Below are 18,332 nucleotides of genomic sequence, written 5' to 3' on the forward strand. Positions count from 1 at the left end.
TTTCCTTACGACCAAGCCACAAAAAGGTGCCCGAACTGACTAGATGACCAACGGAGAGAATCGGGGATGACCTCCCCTTACTCCCCCAGTGGTCTCTAACCCCCTCCCACCCTCAAAAATGTTTTTTAAAAATATTTTTTGCCAGCCTCTATGCCAGCTTCAAATATCATACCCAGCTCCATGACAGCAGTATGCAGGTCCCTGGAGCAGTTTTAGTAGGTGCAGTGCACTTCAAGCAGGTGGACCCAGGCCCATCCCCCCCTACCTGTTAAACTTGTGGTGGTAAATGTGAGCCCTTCAAAACCCACCAGAAACCCACTGTACCCACATCTAGGTGCCCCGCTTCACCCATAAGGGATATGGTAGTGGTGTACAGTTGTGGGGAGTGGGTTTTGGGGGAGGGGGTTTGGGGGGCTCAGCACACAAGGTAAGGGAGCTATGCACCTGGGAGCAATTTCTGAAGTCCACTGCAGTGCCCCCTAGGGTGATCGGTTGGTCTCCTGGCATGTCAGGGGGACCAGTGCACTACGTATGCTGGCTCCTCCAACAACCAAATGGTTTGGATTTGGTCATTTCTGAGATGGGCGTCCTCAGTTTCCATTATCACCGAAAATCAGAAATGACCAAGCCTAAGGACGACCATCTCTAAGAACAACCTAAATTTCAAGATTTGGGCATCCCCGACTGTATTATCGAAACGAAAGATGGAAACCCATCTTGTTTCGATAATACGGGTTTCTCCGCCCCTGTCTGGGGACGTCCTGCGAGGACATCCTCAGGAAAACTTGGGCATCCCTTTCAATTATGCCCCTCTATGGGACTCACTCCTTCTGTATAAGGCGGTTACTTCTGCATCTCAACAGGGGCTCTCGCCCCAGGTGATCAAGCAGCTGGGCAGGTGGAAGTCAGCAGCATACCAGACCTACATCAGACCATCTGGGATTGCACAGCATCACTAACTTCCCCCTTCATTTTACAGGTTTCCAAGGGCACCGATGGGTGGTGTGGATCATTGGACACTTGTATATTGACAACTCTCATAAGTGCTTGGTAGCCTAAAAACCTAGTTTATACCTTGGACTGGACATCAGAGGCACAACAATTAGCTGGCTAGGGGTGGTGGTATGAGATTTCACCAGCTCCTCCCACTGGTTCAGATACTGCTGGACACCACACCCCCTCCAGATGCCTTGCTTATTCACTTGGGGGGCAACAACATTGGCCACACCCCATGCAGATGTCTTATTGCGATGACAAGATGTGATCTCTTTAACTTATCTGTCTTACTGAGCGAGACCATGCTTATCTGGTCTGACCTCATTCCTCGATTGCATGGGGCTGATTCCAGGTTCTTATCCAGAGGCGTCAAGAAAGTCAATCGCCAAATTGATGTGGACAAAGCATCTCAGTGGAGTGAAGATCTGGCATGAATGGGCATCCTCTCTCATCCCCGGAAACTTCAGGCAGGATGCAATTCATCTTTCAGAGGTTGCAGGGGACCTCCTCATTAACGACTTCCAGGAGGCTTTCAAGAGACCTTGCTAAACAGGACCTGTGGGGAAAAGAGGGGGACCTGGGGCATGCTTTGCAACCCTGCATTGTGGCGGAGGCACCCGAGCCTAGGAATCGCTGGAGGTGCTGGAACAACAGAAGAAAGGGAGTTCGGCTGTTTGAGGCAAGGGACCGGAACACTCACTGGTAACAGACTAATCACCTAGCTGGCTCTACATGGCAGGTGGAATGCTGGTCTGGGGGGCAGTCGAAAGCAGATGGACACATGGCCATGCTGGAAGTGGAGTTATGGCTGGCCGCCATGTGAATCAGTGAGTCATGCTCCCTAGCTGGAAATGCATGGCGGGGAGCGGAAGCCTCTACAACATAGAACTCAAGACTCGGGTGCTTCCTAGGGTTATGTTTAATGTGGTTTATTAAAACTGTGGCCATATATTCCCAAAAAGAAAAACTTGCTTCATGCTCTGTCACTGTATGCCTTAAGTGTGTGGTCGGGGACGAGAGTAAGGCAGCTTGCCTATGTTATGTGCTGAAAAGAATAAAGGCTGTCCACAGGTGTCTTCTATCTCACTGTATCACAGCTTCAGGAGATGAAGGATCTCTCCATGTGTTTAGTTCTGTTTCTTGGCCTGACAGCTTTCTTCGACTCCTTTGGGCTGCCAGATGAATCTGAGCCATCTTCCACTGAGCTATGACACCAGGATGAAGAGTCAGGAAATTTTATGGCATGTCAGTTGTGTTGCTAAAGTAATAGAAACAATTCTATAAGTGAGAGCATCCATTTAGGTCCCCTGAGACCGTGCAGTAGAAGCCTATTCTATAACACATCCCTAAATGTGGAAAGGAGTTGTATAAGTTACACTATTCTGTAAGTTACACACATAAGTGGGACCTCCGTTTATGCCCTGCCCAAGCTGTGCCCCTGTATACACCCCCCGTTGCAAATACACGCTATGTAAGTAATGCAGAAAGCACTTAGGTGTCCTGCTATAATTTATCATGGGGAAGTGCACTAAGTGCTAGAATTCTTGTGATTCAATCCTATATACTGCTACATTAGACTACTGTAATTTGTTATTTCTTGTTCCCCCCCCCCCCAAAAAAAAAAAAAAACCACAGCTAAATTGATTGCAGATATACAGCCCTAAATATAAAAGTAGAGAGCATCAGATAATGAGCTGCCCTGGAGTCACCCCAGGATTAAAATCTGCTCCTTTGGCTCACTTCTTCAGCACACGCCTGCTATGGCGAGAACACTGCTACTGCAAACGATAGAGAGAAGAGTGACATCACCTCGGTGCAACTAAAGAGTGGGGTCAATAGCAATGGTGTAGGTGGCCACCAGGAGATGCTGCAGTCAAACAGGCCTGCAACGAAAGTTAGCAGCAAGAAACATAACCTCCGCGTAGCTAAGGGAAAGGGAAATGGGACTTGATATACCGCCTTTCTGTGGTTTTTGCAACTACATTCAAAGCGGTTTACACAGTATATTCAGGTACTTATTTGTACCAGTGGCAATGGAGGGTTAAGTGACTTGCCCAGAGTCACAAGGAGCTGGGTCAACAGCAGTGGTATAGGCAGTTGCCAGGAGGCACTGCAATGAAAGGGACTATTAGCAGCCAGCAAAGCAAGCACGTAATGCTAGAACAATAAACACTGCTAGTACAAACAGAATAGGGACATCACCTCAGCGTGACTAAGGGACATAGTCAATAGTAGCAATCTGAGCAGCTGCCAGGAGATGCTGTAGTCAAACAGGCCTGCAACGAAAGTTAGCAGCAAGAAACATAACCTCCGCGTAGCTAAGGGAAAGGGAAATGGGACTTGATATACCGCCTTTCTGTGGTTTTTGCAACTACATTCAAAGCGGTTTACACAGTATATTCAGGTACTTATTTGTACCAGTGGCAATGGAGGGTTAAGTGACTTGCCCAGAGTCACAAGGAGCTGGGTCAACAGCAGTGGTATAGGCAGTTGCCAGGAGGCACTGCAATGAAAGGGACTATTAGCAGCCAGCAAAGCAAGCACGTAATGCTAGAACAATAAACACTGCTAGTACAAACAGAATAGGGACATCACCTCAGCGTGACTAAGGGACATAGTCAATAGTAGCAATCTGAGCAGCTGCCAGGAGATGCTGTAGTCAAACAGGCCTGCAACGAAAGTTAGCAGCAAGAAACATAACCTCCGCGTAGCTAAGGGAAAGGGAAATGGGACTTGATATACCGCCTTTCTGTGGTTTTTGCAACTACATTCAAAGCGGTTTACACAGTATATTCAGGTACTTATTTGTACCAGTGGCAATGGAGGGTTAAGTGACTTGCCCAGAGTCACAAGGAGCTGGGTCAACAGCAGTGGTATAGGCAGTTGCCAGGAGGCACTGCAATGAAAGGGACTATTAGCTGCCAGCAAAGCAAGCACGTAATGCTAGAACAATAAACACTGCTAGTACAAACAGAATAGGGACATCACCTCAGCGTGACTAAGGGACATAGTCAATAGTAGCAATCTGAGCAGCTGCCAGGAGATGCTGTAGTCAAACAGGCCTGCAACGAAAGTTAGCAGCAAGAAACATAACCTCCGCGTAGCTAAGGGAAAGGGAAATGGGACTTGATATACCGCCTTTCTGTGGTTTTTGCAACTACATTCAAAGCGGTTTACACAGTATATTCAGGTACTTATTTGTACCAGTGGCAATGGAGGGTTAAGTGACTTGCCCAGAGTCACAAGGAGCTGGGTCAACAGCAGTGGTATAGGCAGTTGCCAGGAGGCACTGCAATGAAAGGGACTATTAGCAGCCAGCAAAGCAAGCACGTAATGCTAGAACAATAAACACTGCTAGTACAAACAGAATAGGGACATCACCTCAGCGTGACTAAGGGACATAGTCAATAGTAGCAATCTGAGCAGCTGCCAGGAGATGCTGTAGTCAAACAGGCCTGCAACGAAAGTTAGCAGCAAGAAACATAACCTCCGCGTAGCTAAGGGAAAGGGAAATGGGACTTGATATACCGCCTTTCTGTGGTTTTTGCAACTACATTCAAAGCGGTTTACACAGTATATTCAGGTACTTATTTGTACCAGTGGCAATGGAGGGTTAAGTGACTTGCCCAGAGTCACAAGGAGCTGGGTCAACAGCAGTGGTATAGGCAGTTGCCAGGAGGCACTGCAATGAAAGGGACTATTAGCAGCCAGCAAAGCAAGCACGTAATGCTAGAACAATAAACACTGCTAGTACAAACAGAATAGGGACATCACCTCAGCGTGACTAAGGGACATAGTCAATAGTAGCAATCTGAGCAGCTGCCAGGAGATGCTGTAGTCAAACAGGCCTGCAACGAAAGTTAGCAGCAAGAAACATAACCTCCGCGTAGCTAAGGGAAAGGGAAATGGGACTTGATATACCGCCTTTCTGTGGTTTTTGCAACTACATTCAAAGCGGTTTACACAGTATATTCAGGTACTTATTTGTACCAGTGGCAATGGAGGGTTAAGTGACTTGCCCAGAGTCACAAGGAGCTGGGTCAACAGCAGTGGTATAGGCAGTTGCCAGGAGGCACTGCAATGAAAGGGACTATTAGCAGCCAGCAAAGCAAGCACGTAATGCTAGAACAATAAACACTGCTAGTACAAACAGAATAGGGACATCACCTCAGCGTGACTAAGGGACATAGTCAATAGTAGCAATCTGAGCAGCTGCCAGGAGATGCTGTAGTCAAACAGGCCTGCAACGAAAGTTAGCAGCAAGAAACATAACCTCCGCGTAGCTAAGGGAAAGGGAAATGGGACTTGATATACCGCCTTTCTGTGGTTTTTGCAACTACATTCAAAGCGGTTTACACAGTATATTCAGGTACTTATTTGTACCAGTGGCAATGGAGGGTTAAGTGACTTGCCCAGAGTCACAAGGAGCTGGGTCAACAGCAGTGGTATAGGCAGTTGCCAGGAGGCACTGCAATGAAAGGGACTATTAGCTGCCAGCAAAGCAAGCACGTAATGCTAGAACAATAAACACTGCTAGTACAAACAGAATAGGGACATCACCTCAGCGTGACTAAGGGACATAGTCAATAGTAGCAATCTGAGCAGCTGCCAGGAGATGCTGTAGTCAAACAGGCCTGCAACGAAAGTTAGCAGCAAGAAACATAACCTCCGCGTAGCTAAGGGAAAGGGAAATGGGACTTGATATACCGCCTTTCTGTGGTTTTTGCAACTACATTCAAAGCGGTTTACACAGTATATTCAGGTACTTATTTGTACCAGTGGCAATGGAGGGTTAAGTGACTTGCCCAGAGTCACAAGGAGCTGGGTCAACAGCAGTGGTATAGGCAGTTGCCAGGAGGCACTGCAATGAAAGGGACTATTAGCAGCCAGCAAAGCAAGCACGTAATGCTAGAACAATAAACACTGCTAGTACAAACAGAATAGGGACATCACCTCAGCGTGACTAAGGGACATAGTCAATAGTAGCAATCTGAGCAGCTGCCAGGAGATGCTGTAGTCAAACAGGCCTGCAACGAAAGTTAGCAGCAAGAAACATAACCTCCGCGTAGCTAAGGGAAAGGGAAATGGGACTTGATATACCGCCTTTCTGTGGTTTTTGCAACTACATTCAAAGCGGTTTACACAGTATATTCAGGTACTTATTTGTACCAGTGGCAATGGAGGGTTAAGTGACTTGCCCAGAGTCACAAGGAGCTGGGTCAACAGCAGTGGTATAGGCAGTTGCCAGGAGGCACTGCAATGAAAGGAACTGAGTTAACAGCCAGTAAAGTGAGCAGGTAATGCTAGAACAATAAACACTGCTAGTGCAAACAGAATAGGGACATCACCTCAGCGTGACTACAATAGTAGCAATCTGAGCAGCTGCCAGGAGATGCTGTAGTCAAACAGGTCGTCACGACTAAGGGACAGGGTCAATAGTAGTGGTGTAGGCAACCGCCAGGAGATGATACAATGAAATGCTTTCAGTAGGGCCTTTGGAATTCTCTGCAGGCATCCATACTGCAGGATTCTAAGGCCTCTCTGCACATAAAATCTTGTTTATTTAATAAGAAAAAATGATGAATAAAAGAACAAAATATAAAAAGAAGTCTTAAAAATGTTTTGAACCAACACTTTTATTTTCTATTCACCTTTAATTTGTAAATGTGAACTAACATGACTTATTTCACAGTTCTGGCATATCAAAGGTCTTTGGATTAGGGACGAGCATCACTGTGTTATTGCCTTAGTAATTCTACTTCACCTCCTGAGGGGAGAGCCACATCAGTAAGAATATTGACATTTGTCTCCCTTGAGGACATTATTTATTGTAACAGGAGTTTATTAAAGCATCCAAAGACATTGAATGCTTTAATAAACTCCTTTTATTTCGGACATCATCTAGTTGCCCCCTCCTTTTTTTGTCACCTTCGCTGTGTTGGACATGATTTGTGATTGAGAGGGCTCCTGTTCTTCTGTGTGTTTACTGGGACATTATCTATTAACATCAAATACATCCATTATATATTATACATCTTTATCATCAGTATTTGCATTACTTTGGGGGATCTTTAATTATATGAGATCCTTCCAGTCTATAGGGGAGAAAGACATAGAAACGTATGGAACTTTGGGAGGCTAAGTGCTTTGAAAATATGCCTCTAAGTGTCTTTCTGCCCTATAGACTGGAAGGATCTCATATAATTAAAGATCCCCCAAAGTAATGCAAAAACTCACCAGAAACCCACTGTACCCCTATACCCCATAAGGTATGGTAATGGTCTACAGTTGGGGTAGTGGGTTTTGGAGAGATCAGCAGACAAAATAAGGGAGCAATGGTGATATGTGTACCTGGGAGCATTTTATGAAATCCACTGCAGTGCCCCCTACGGTGCCCTGTTGCTTTCCTGGGATGTCTGGGGGACCCGACTACTAAAAATGCTGACTTCTCCTACATCCCAATGGCTTGGTTTTGTGCATTTTGCACTTCAGTGTTCTTTTTTCAAAAATGGACCAAAAAACAAAACGTCCAAATCACAAAACCTTGTTCAGTATTTTTGAAAAAAAAAAAAAGATAAGACTTTTTTTCTTTTCTGAAAATGACCTTCTTTCCTATTCAGATTTTGGACGTTTTTTGCAAAATGTCCAAAGTCGTACTTGGACGTCATATCAAAAATGCCCCTCCAAGTGTTATATCCTTCTACTTCACACAGAATAACATACATTTATTGAAGACCTTTAACAAGAAACCTGTGTGACCATCCTGACACATGTAGAAGCATATACAAGTACCTTGACTGGGCTAATGCCTTTACAATAATTTGTTTTTGTTTTAACACTATAGAAGTGGAAGCACATGAAGCCCATTATTGAGATCCTGGTTAAAGAGAAAGTTCCAGATAAATGAATATTCCCTTTCTCTTTGTGCTTTGTGTTGGCTTAAGTCTCTGGAGGTTACTGGGAAGATACTCTGAGAAGCAAATTTGGCTTCAATGCTTCCCCCACCTCTTTCTCTAGCCCTGCTATGTGGGAGAAGTTACAGCCATGGCAAAGTGTTTCTGGGAAAACCCAAAAGGCAGTGCAAAAATGCTGCTGGCATAAAGTGAATCTTTAGACTTCATTCTTCATCTTCTGGCTGGGTCCCTCTTGCCTTGTTTGCAGGCAGGGGCTATTGTGGACTATCTTATTGTTCCCTGACTATACCCAGATTGACTGATGGTCTTGAACATCTTTGATTTTTTTGAGTACTCCATATGCCCAGGAGGGTCTGTTTCGGTATGAATGTAGTGAGAATATGGCAGCATACTGTGTGCTTGAGTGTAAGTACATATGGGGTTTATGGTGATGTGTTGACTGAGGTGTGTGTGGGGGTGGTTTGGGACTTTTGCTGATCTCAAAACTGGGTGGCTTTGCTCAGCTCAGTTTGGATTAGGAAAGAGTACTTCAAAGAGGGAGGTAAAGTGTTTTTTCTTTCCTATATCTGGAGGGAGCATTATGGGCACTATTATGAACCCTACGCTTAAACTGGTGATATGAGACATTAAGGAACTCAATTCACATAGGAAAAGGCAAACATCAGATAGAAGCTAAAGTAACCTGTTCACAGTTTGGAAAATACCTAACTGTGTAGAAAGCTTTATTAACTATGAGAAGCATGCTGACAGTATGGAGTGGATTACAGTGCCATCCAGCCTCCTAGTTTTGCTAGTCCCAGCTTTGCCCTAAAACCAGTCTAAGAAATATATTTTTCTGGCTAACTGATCTTCACCTGGGAACCTATGGTTAAAGATAGATTAAATCTGCTATTTAGCAGAGTAATACTATTGGACTTTATGGTGCTAAATCAGGGAAGATGGCTAAAGAGAAAGCTGGACTCAGATATCAGGTACTTTCCAGCTCTTCACCTTCCCTCCTGGTCCCTTCCTTCTCATCATTTCTTGTCCCTCTGTCCTTTTTTTGGGGGGGGAGGGGGGGGGGCTTTCTTTCATGCTAACAGGAACTTCTATTTTTTTTCTCCATTCCTCATTGTAACATAATAACATACAATTCAGTCATTTTCTGAATATTCTAGATACTCAGTATCTCCTTGTCTCACAGTCATGTTCAGTCTTTATGTCTCCTCTGTATTTCTCTTTGTTTGATCTATCTAAATCCTCTATTACAAGAGCTCATTCTGGCATACAGTGTGCTCACAGCTCTTTGACATCTTGGCACTAAGCAGTAGCTTTTCACCCAATTGGCATGCAGGAATATGTTCAGATGCTGATCCATATTAAGTGGGAGTTAGGTGGTGTTCACGTATTAACACAGGACTTTCACCTCAAGAGGCTTAGGCACTAATCTACACAGTATCACAGGTGAGACGCTAGCTGCAATGAAACTAGTCTACAGTTCTTTCTCAAGAATAGAAATGGTCTCTCATTACAACAATTCCCTCTATAACAAGCTAAAGTCTTTTTGGTAATGTGCTAAAGGATGCTCCTGGAAGGCCCTTGCAGAGTTATCATATAAAAGCACAGATGGTCTCAGTGAAGCTGGTAAGAGATGAGAACATATCACCATACTGGGACAGACCGAAGATCCATCAAGTCCAGTATCCTGTTTCCAACAATGGCCAATCCATATTACAAGTATCTGGCAAGATCCCAAAAATGTTGTACTGCTTATCCCAGGAATAAGCAGTAGATTTCCCAAGTCTAACAGAAAAGTGCATAAGCCATTATTAAGATAGACTCCCACCACTGCCCTCGTTTGCCTGCACCGCACTGGGGGGGGGGGGGGTTAAATCATTTTTATTACCTCCATCGAAACGGACACGTCATTGAAAGCCCTGCCCATCTCTAGCCTTCCCTTCATGAGTTCGTTCCCTCAGAGTCCCGCCTTCTGACATCATTTCCTCTTTCCACAAGGGCGTGACTCTGAAGGAACGAACTCACAAAAGTAAGGCTAGAGACAGGTAGGGCTTTAAATGACGTGGCCGCTTCGACGGAGGTAATAAAAAAGATTTAAACCAACTGTGGCAGGAAGAAAAAAGGGGATGTTGGGGGGAGAAGAAGGCGGGTAAGTGGATATGAATGGGAGGGGATGATGGGATGAAGGAGAATCGCTGGACATGGATGGGAGCGGGAGGGGAGGGCAGGGGAGAGAGGAGAATCGCTGGGGATGGATGGAGGGGGGCAGGGGAGAGAAGAGAATCGCTGGTTTTGGATGGCTGGAGGGGGCCAGGGGAGAGAAGAGAATCACTGGGTATGGATGGCTGGAGGGGGGCAAGGGAGAGAAGAGAATCGCTGAGTATGGATGGCTGGAGGGGGGCAGGGGAGAGAAGAGAATTGCTGGGTATGGATGGATAGAGGGGGCAGGAGAGAGAACAGAATTGCTGGATATGGATGGATGGAGGGAGGGAGGGAGGGCAGGGATGAGGAGAGTTGCTGGACATGGGTGGATGGAGGGGAGGGCAGGGGGGAGAGATGCTGGACATGGATGGATGGAGGGGAGGGCAGGGGAGAGGAGAGGAGGGTTGCTGGACATGGATGGAGGAGAGGGAAGGGAAAGAGAAGAAATGCTGGACATGGATGGAGGGGAGGGAAGAGTGAGGAAGGAGATGAGGTTAGGGAAAAGGAAGAGAGGAGAAAAACTGCACATGGATGAAGAAAATAGGCAGAAGCTGGATCCACTGGACAGTCAAGTCTGTGGAGGACCCAGCTTTTACTTATGGATGTAGGGCAAAAAATGAAGAAGAAAGGCGGAAAGTAAAGAAATAAATGGAAAAGAAGCCCTGGAAACGGAGTTAAGAGGACAGATAGCAGCAGAATCAGATACTGGGCCAGCATGATCAGAAAAACAAATTCACCAGACAACAAAGGTAGAAAAAAATCATTTTATTTTCATTATAGTGTTTGGAATATGTCCACTGAGAATCAGGTGCTCAACATTAAAAGTTTATATTTATTTACTTATTTATGGCATTTTATCCCACATTAAAGATGAATTAGATTGGAACCTGGGATCATTTAATTTTTTTTTCCTGGAGAGAGTAATGCATTGCTCCCCCCCCCCCCCGGCTCTCTCCCCGGCTATATTCAGCTCTGTAATTTGGGGGGGGGGGGGGGCGCAGAGGTGGACCGTGGAGAGAGCCTATTGTTAAACATTTACCAGCACACAACTGCCCCTAGGCCTTGTATTTTTGGAAAGAGTAAACAAGTGATTGATGTCTACCCATTCTACTCCACTCAGTATTTTATAGATCTCTATCGTATCTTACCTCAGCTGTCTCTTCTAGTGGTAAGATCATATTGTTAAGACCATAAAATGCATCATGTTAAGTCAAACCAATGGTCTGTCAAGCCCAGCATCTTACTTTCAACAGTGACCAATATAGGTCACTTGGAAGTACCCAGCAGACCCTAATGGGAACTGAGCCCTGGCAATCCCCATGACTGCCTATTTATGGACTTTTCTTCCAGAAATCTGTCCAAACCTTTTATAAGCTCAACTATATTCTTACCCATGACCTCATCCTCTGGCAGCAAATTCCACAGTTTAATTATGCATTGACTGAAATATGCTTTCTTAAATTTGTTTTAAATCTGCTACTAGTTACAGGCATGGGGTGTCCTCTAGTTCTAATACTATTTGAAAAAATAAACACCTATTCCTTATTAATGTAGCATATTCCTGGTAGCACACCCTGAGTCTCACCACCCAATACAGATCTTCTACGTTGTTACAGATGTCAATTTCCGATATTTCAGTTGAATCTCAGCCTTTTTGTTTATTAATTTTCAAATTACAGTACCACAATTCACCTCTATAATGAGAAAGTCTGACTGGCTGGTCCGAGTAACCATTTTTAACATGGCTCTGAGGGCCGCAGGTATGCCACAACATTTCTGGCACCCTGAAAAGTGGGAAGATGGCTGGGGAGAAACTTCTCCATGTGAAAAAATTGCATGTGGGGCACATTTGAACCTCACAGCAGGTTTTCCTGCTGCAGAATGATTATGCCTTTTGGGGAGGGAGGCACATGCTCAGGGAAATTTAAGGAGGGAGACCCACCTATCAGCTTTCTGAAAGGTCCAGTGACTGCTTGCCCACCTTTCCAATAATTGTTCATTATTATATTTAATTTTCTGAAGTGCTTGGGCTGTTTGCAAAAGTTGTATTTTATCATAGTAAGGGAATTCCCAAGTCAGCATTAAAGGGAAATATGAACCAACATGTAGTTGGCAATGTGGTTGGTACCACACAGATGGCAACCCCTGCTGAAGTGAGTATGTGGAAGATCCAGAGGGAGAGGAGTGCTGGGTAAGGTCAGAGATTCTGGGAGACTGGTCATACAGAGTTTAGTCAGGTATAGCCGACAGTCTCCTGAGCTCTGAGGAACACATCGGAAGGGGAGAATAAGAAGATGGCACTGATGTGGGTCAGGATTTTATGCAAATAAAGCTGCAGCCTTCTTTAATTCCAGAATTCTTTTCAAGAATGCATGAGAGGTGATGTGGAGGTGTCTTGGGTGCTTATGATGTGGATAGAACCCATTATCTGCCTGATACAGAAACAAACAGCATTTCCTAATCTTATCAAAGTCCATGACACACAGCATAGCAGCAAAGTAAACAGAGATAAACAGTATTAATCCCATAATAGGCAAATCATTTTATCAGCAGTAACATTAAGACTATAAGTAAGCTGTTCCATCTCCTTTTTCATTTTACTAGTTCTATTCTATCCCTTTTGAGATGGGGTGACAAGACCTGCACACACCGCTCATCATATCGTCGATCAATACAGAGCACTGCTACCCAAACTTTTTCCAAAGTTACCTCACTTTGGAGTCAATGCATTGAGATTGTGTTATAGCTGTGCACTGACAACTTAGCACGTGGGTTGCTTTACAAACATAACCCCATATTTTTGCTTGCCCATACAGTAAATAAATGATATGCAAATAGGAGCTGTGCAAACTTGGCCACTAAGTCAGGAGAGCACACCGGATGCATGCGCACACAGGTCTGCACTATGAGCAGCTAGTGCTGTGTGCATGTCTGAGCAGAAAAACATGACACACATCTACTGGAATGCCATTCTGTGCATACAACTTGTGCAAGATTTATGCACAGAATAGCATTCCAGCACATGCACAGGTGTGTCTCGACATAATCTTTTTTTGCTCATGTAGAGCTGTGTGCAGTTCTACCTTCCTTAGCACTGAACCACATTCTCTCAATAGCCTGTCTTTCAGTGCACCTCTCCCATTCTGTCTTTTTTTTTTTTTTTACCCATGCTCTTCATGGAGGCCACAATAAAAGTTGCAAACCCTCAGACTTGGTGTTAATGTCCCGGCATTGTGCTCAGCCTTCAAGTCTTCTGCACACTTATTTGCAGCAGCACAGAAAAGCTAATGGCCTTATTACCATTGATTTTAATACATTGTACACTGGTGTCTAACACAAGGCTTTGCACAAGGTTAGCTTCTGCGCAAAATCATTTTCTGCATCTGTGTGCTAACAAAATTGTGTGCTAAAGCCTTCATTGTAGCTGAAGGCTGGAGTGGGGAAGGGAGAGGGAAAGGTCAAAGGTGTGTCTAGTTGGGGTCTGTGAATAAGCATGATGAGTAAGTGAATGAGGTATTTGTAACTGAGGGACCGATGCAGAAGGCCACATGGTAGAGAGTTTGAGCATGCTTGGCCCATTATCTGGCCTGAAGCCAGTAGGCGGAGCTTGTTGCCATATCTATTATATTGTTTTGGGTGTACCAAGTTGGCAGCAGCTACATTGGAGAGAATGAAAACCTCCTAGGGTGGAGTGGCTTCAGCCTTGTTATGTCATGCCATCTCCTGCTAATCAAACAATTTTGGTAGAGCCATGCGAGGATTGGCTGAGCATGCAGCTTCTATCACAAACTTAATTCCATGACATGCAGAAAGCAAATAACATGCAAATGACTTGGATGCCTGTGTACAAAGGTTTTGCATTAAGTGCTGCTTCTTGTGGGTATGTCCAGAAAAAACAACAGTGCCAGCACATATTGGCAGTTGTTCTTCTGCACAGAAATATTAGCCTCCCAAAAATTTCATGCACATAAAATTTTTGCAAGGCTTATATTTATGCACTTAAGAATGGATGCCGATGTGTGCTGACACTTTCGTTTTTGTTCCAACATGTGCACAAGTTCTGTTACTCTGGTCAGTCTTTTAAACTTGCAGGCACTTCTAGTTACAGAAGAAGACAAAACTGGTAGTTAAATCTTAAAACCTGGCATTAAAATCTTCTCTGCTGTCCTGGAGTTGGTGAAAAATGTTTTGCATTTTACATGGGTCAAAAGTTGCTGTTTCCTTCTGTGCATTGCTGGAAATACTTAATGGCCTCAGTACCATACATTTTAATGCACTATGTGGCCATGTCTTCCATGTGAGTTAACATCTGTGCTCACCCCCTTTCTGGATGGGTAGGGATGTGTGACTGAGTGCATCTGGGTGGATGAGGGACTGAGTGAGGGTGTGACTGAATGTAAATTACTGGTTGAAGTGTGCTTGAGTGGATGTGGTGCTGGAGTCACCTCCTTTCTTCCCCTTTTCTCTCATCTTCCCTTTTATCTGTTGTCACCTTCCTCCCCCTCTTTTTTTCCTTTTCTTTGTTTCCCTCCCTGCCTCATTTATGCTACTTTCTCTTCCATCTCTTCTCAACCTCACTACTTCCCATTGCTTCAGATATCCACTTCGACTGTAAGATCTTTAAGGAAGAGACAGAGAGGGGCATAATCGAACGGGGCCGGCCCCGGAAAGCGGCATACCAGACCATATTATCGAAACAAGATGGTCGGCCATCTTTCGTTTCGATAATAAGGTTGGGGCCAGCCAAATCTCAACATTTGGGCCGGCGTTAGAGATGGCCGGTGTTAGAGTTCGCCGCCATTGGTTTCCCACCGATAATGGAAACTAATGGCAGCCATCTCAAACCCAGCCAAATCCAAGGCATTTGTGTCGGAAGATGGCCGGCCTTCTCGTTCGAAAATAAGCAGGATAATGTACTTGAATACTTATCAAGATAGGAGTAGTAGATGAACAGTCTTTATTAAGGCACCAAAGTAAGACCCAACACAGGCTATGTTTTGGTGGACTTGCCGCCTGCCTCAGGGGTCACAAAACTGTATAAAAACATATATAAAATGCATTAAACTATTAAATAAGCAAGCGGTAAAAATACATAATATGAATACATAATAAAAAATATATAAGATAAAAGAGATGAACTGCATAACGAAAGATGGACGCCCATCTCGTTCGAAAATATGGTCGACCCCGCCCCTTCGCGGCACCGTCCTCGGAGATGGATGCCCTTAGAGATGGGCGTCCCCGGTTGAAAATGCCCCTCTATGACTCAAGAGCCAACCTCACCCTAGACTCAAATCAGGGAATTAAAGCAAACCAACTACAGGAATCATTCCAACCAGTATCAACTGAAGATGTAAAATTACTACTACTAAAATGTTAACGATTGCATTGCTTCCTAGATCACTGCCTGGAATTCTTGTTCCAAACTGCTCTGAGGCAGTTCAATGGTTGTCTGCCTCAATGGACTACTAGATTCTGGCTCTCTTCCCTCAGACATTATCAAAATCGTCCTCACAACTCTATTAAAAGGATCAGGGTTAGACATAGCCTCTGCAGCAAATTATCGCCAAGTAGCAAGTATACCACTCTTTACAAACATGTTGGAATCATATATCAGTAAACAATTCTCCAAATATCTGGACACATTCTCCACATTACACCAGTCCCAATTTGGATTCAGATCCACACATAGCACTGAAACCCTGCTCTTAGTACTAACAACATATGTCAAACAATACCTGTGCAAGAGGGATCAGGTGCTACTACTTCAGTTCGACGTCTCAGCAGAATTTGATGCAGTGGATCACGTAATGCTCCTATCTTGTTCAACTTCTTCATGTCATCCCTCAGCTCTATTCTTCTGGGATTGGAAGAACTACTACTATCATATGTGGATGATATCATGCTCCTTTTACCTCTGATATCCTCACACCAAGATCCAACCCGATCGGCAACAATTGGAATGAACACTATTCAGACCTCGGCCCTAGCAAACAAGCTGAAATTAAACACTCAAAAGACTAATTCTCTGATTCCGGAATCAAGGAGCCGAGATCCCAACTTCAATAACACTATCCAACAACATCACCTTCCCAGATGAATCATAAGCTAGAATGCTTGGAGTCATCCTTGACTCCTCCTTATCATTCATATCCCTATCAACATACTTTGGAAGAAAACAATGTTTAAAATGAGACAACTTCGTCTTTCATCTTAAGCTATTCTTGATTCACTTCAATCTGGTTTTCACCCCCTTCATTCAACTGAAAAAGCGCTTGCTAAAGTCTCCAATGATCTGTTCCTGGCCAGATCCAAAGGTCTCTATTCTATCCTCATCTTTCTCGATCTATCTGCTGCTTTTGACACTGTTGATCACAGCCTACTCCTTGATACGCTCTCCTCACTTGGATTTCAGGGCTCTGTTCTTTCCTGGTTTTCTTCTTATCTCTCCCAGCGTACCTTTACTGTATAATCTAGTGGATCCTTCTCTACTTCTATCCCACTGTCAGTTGGTGTACCTCAGGGATCTGTCCTGGGACCTCTTCTTTTCTCCATCTATACTTCTTCCCTTGGTACTCTGATCTCATCCCATGGTTTTCAGTATCATCTTTACGCTGATTACTCCCAGATCTACCTCTCCACACCAGAAATCTCAGCCGAAATCCAGGCCAAAGTATCAGCCTGCCTAACATTGCTGCCTGGATGTCTCAGAGCCATCTGAAACTAAACATGACCAAGACTGAGCTTCTTATCTTTCCCCCTAAACCAACCTCTCCTCCTCTCCCATTCTCTATTTCTGTGGATAACACTCCCATCCTTCCTGTCTCATCAGCTCGTAACCTTGGGGTCATCTTCGACTCCTCCCTCTCCTTCTCTGCACATATTCAACAGACTGCTAAAACCTGTTGTTTCTTTCTCTATAATATCACCAAAATTCGCCCTTTCCTTTCTAGCACACTACCAGAACCCTCATCTACACTCTTATCACCTCTCGCTTAGACTATTGCAACTTGCTTCTCACAGGTCTCCCACTTAGCCATTTCTCTCCTCTTCAATCTGTTCAAAATTCTGCTGCATGACTAATATTCCGCCAGTGTCGTTATGCTATTAGCCCTCTCTCCTCAAGTCACTTCACTGGCTTCCTATCCGTTTCCGCATACGGTTCAAACTCCTCTTATTGACCTATAAGTGCATTCACTCTGCAGCTCCTCAGTACCTCTCCACTCTCATCTCTTCCTACATTCCTCCCCAGGAACTTCGTTCACTGGGTAAATCTCTCTTATCTGCACCCTTCTCCTCCACTGCTAACTCCAGACTCCGTTCCTTTTATCTTGCTGCACCATATGCCTGGAATAGACTTCCTGAGCCGGTACTTCAAGCTCCATCTCTGGCCATCTTCAACTCTAAGCTAAAAGCCTACCTTTTTGATGCTGCTTTTAACTCCTAACTCTTGTTCAGAACCCTTATTTTATCATCCTCACTTTATTATTCCCTTATCTCTTGTTTGTCCTGTTTGTCTGTCCTAATTAGATTGTAAGCTCTGTCGAGCAGGGATTGTCTCTTCATGTTCAAGTGTACAGCACTGTGTACATCTAGTAGCGCTATAGAAATGAGAAGTAGTAGTAGTAATCAGGTCATTCTTTGATCAAAAAGCCTTTGCCATTTCTAAGATTTTCCTAACATTTCTAAGATATTCTTTGCTGTGTTCTTTACCATGGTATGCATGATGTTATCTGCCTGTAGGATGGCCAGATATTTGTAGGCTCCTTTACTGTCCAGTACATTGATGATCTTATGGGGCATTTCTATGCCTTTGATGTCCACCATTTTTCCATTTTCATAGCTGGGGTGGCACATTTGTCTAATCCAAATTCCATTGCAATATCTTCACCGAATATTTGAATGGTTTTTAGCAGCTATTTGATTTCCAGTTGTGATTTTCCATAGAGCTTCAAATAGTCCGTGTACAGTAGAAGTGAAAATTTTGGAGATGTCTTTAAAGTCTGGAAGCCTGGGTGTGGCTGAGAGTGGAATCATAGCAATCACATACAAAAAAAGGTGAGAATGAACCTTCTTGACATATCCCTCCCGTGATGTTCACCTGACCCATTTCTTTACTTCCAACTGTCAGTTCTATTTTCCACTGACTCTATTGCTTTATGTATTCATTTTCTGATATTTTCACTTATTCCAGTTATTTCCAGGTATTTCTGAATCCAACTG

The 18,332-nt window shown here is 44.2% G+C and overlaps 1 pseudogene; it reads right to left on the minus strand.

Moving 5' to 3' along the window:
* The window catches only part of LOC115469666, a 47,585-nt pseudogene extending 29,619 nt beyond the window's left edge, over positions 1 to 17,966 (minus strand).
* Positions 17,967 to 18,332: the final 366 nt, after the last annotated feature.

This window comes from Microcaecilia unicolor, chromosome 4 (genome assembly GCF_901765095.1).
Source record: "Microcaecilia unicolor chromosome 4, aMicUni1.1, whole genome shotgun sequence".
In the NCBI taxonomy this organism is placed as follows: domain Eukaryota; kingdom Metazoa; phylum Chordata; class Amphibia; order Gymnophiona; family Siphonopidae; genus Microcaecilia; species Microcaecilia unicolor.